The sequence below is a fragment of the Miniopterus natalensis genome, chromosome 7 (genome assembly GCF_054644295.1).
Source record: "Miniopterus natalensis isolate mMinNat1 chromosome 7, mMinNat1.hap1, whole genome shotgun sequence".
NCBI lineage: Eukaryota > Metazoa > Chordata > Mammalia > Chiroptera > Miniopteridae > Miniopterus > Miniopterus natalensis.
In genome coordinates this window covers 73190268-73192029 of record NC_142087.1, presented here as the reverse complement: position 1 = coordinate 73192029, position 1762 = coordinate 73190268, and the positions used below count along the sequence as shown (strand labels likewise).

General features: G+C 39.8%; 1 long non-coding RNA gene across 1 annotated transcript; it reads right to left on the bottom strand.

The window, feature by feature from the left end:
- Window positions 1-323: 323 nt before the first annotated feature.
- Window positions 324-1414, bottom strand: LOC148092806 (uncharacterized). The gene is made up of 2 exons (XR_015714780.1): window positions 1309-1414; window positions 324-796 (listed from the first exon to the last, which is right to left on the bottom strand). It is a non-coding gene; the product is annotated as an uncharacterized LOC148092806 (long non-coding RNA).
- Between the last annotated feature and the right edge of the window lie 348 nt (window positions 1415-1762).

Below are 1762 nucleotides of genomic sequence, written 5' to 3'. Positions count from 1 at the left end.
TCTTGATAGATCTGCACATAGAGATGAGAGGAAAGGAGCAGCCAGAGGCAGAGACGGCTGCGGGGATTTTTAAGATTAGATAGAACTACGAGAGGTTCACTGTGCACTCAAGTAGGGTTATAGATACAGACATAGCTCTATATTTATACATTACATATATATTCAACTGGCAAATATCAGAATTTTAAAAATATTTACACACTCTGGAGAAATATGTATTAGAAATATGAGCATAAACTTAATGGGTCCACACAGTCTCATTCGAAGTGTACCTGAAATATATCTTGATAAACATAAAATATCAAGTAAAGGAACTACTGACATTTAATCATTGCATGCAATAAATTTTTACAATTTATTCAGAGTATGTGTTTCCATATTGTAAGGTATTTGTGTGTGAGTGTGTGTTTTTGTCTGTTTTTTTTTCCTGCCTGTTTTTTTTAATGGAAAAGAGAAAGAGAGATTTAAATAAATAGAAAAAAGAGACCAATACAGCAAGACTGTCTTTCTGATATTCTATAATCAACACCAGGACTTGATGTGACCATGGTCGAGTATGATTTGGTAGCACAGAGTGTGATGATTTGGATGATTCTGGCACTTGCACCTTACGGAAACACTTCTGAGGAATACTCACTCGACTCAACTGGAATGCAAATTGAGGTTGCTCTCTGCTAGAAGTTTCCGCTGCTTCCAATCTAGTGTGGATGCAGATAGAAGCCATAAACTTGGTTAGGCACTCTGACTCTCCCACACAGGGTCTTAGATAAATGAGGCATTGCAAATTTCTGAAAATCTGCTGCAAAGGCCGGAAAAAAGGCAAAGAGACATAATCACAGTTAAGAAGGAACTCTGAGCTTTCAAATATGATTTTCTTTGATGAATGGAGAGTCATAGTCCACTGCCTTAAAAACTTGAAGCAGTTTTTTCAAAATACAAACAAAAGAAAGTAAAGATACACAATGAAGAAACACCACCAGGAGGCTCAGAGATAACTTACAGTTTCTTTATACAAAACTATTAAAAATTATGGGTAATATGAATGTTTATATAGACAAAACTGCTAGAATAAGGGAAAGAGGAATATTCAGACAATTTCCTGACTGTTGAATCAAGTTTCTATCAAGAGTACTTTTATCTCCCATATTATTTGTTTTAAATGTTCCAAGGGAAAATAGGATACAAACATTTCAAGGTGTTCTAGACTTCACCTTTAAATCAATTAATCACATGCAGAGTTTAAAGGTATATTTTACTATCTGTTCCTGGGCCGAGAGCTAGAAGAATAAATCATGGTTCTGGACTCACGTGTTCAAGACCGTTAGCACCTGCGCCCTTCTGCACACCGGCCTAACCTCAGTTTCCTCTCCTGAACTCCAGATCCACCAGCAAAGAAACCTGAGGAGGAGTCTCAGCCCTTCGTTAGGCCTCGTTTCGTTTGCCGTTCTGGGGCTGCCCAGACAGCTCGGTGGTGATGGCAGCAGTGAAGAAGTCATGTTGGCCACTTCAAGACTTTTTGTTGTTGCCAGACTTTGGGTGAGGCATCTGCTGTTTGGTGCTCTCAGGGCTTCCAGAGGCTCTGTGGGGCTTGACAACTATCCCTGAGGCACTAAAGCACTTCACGCGGAACAGGGATAAGAAAACCCTTTCGGCTGCCATGTGATGGCTGCATCTTTCCGCTTTGGCCTTGTTCCAGCACCTGCTGTGTATTCCAAGATCGAAATACTTTGCTGTCACTGCGGATCTGCATGTCAAACAAAGG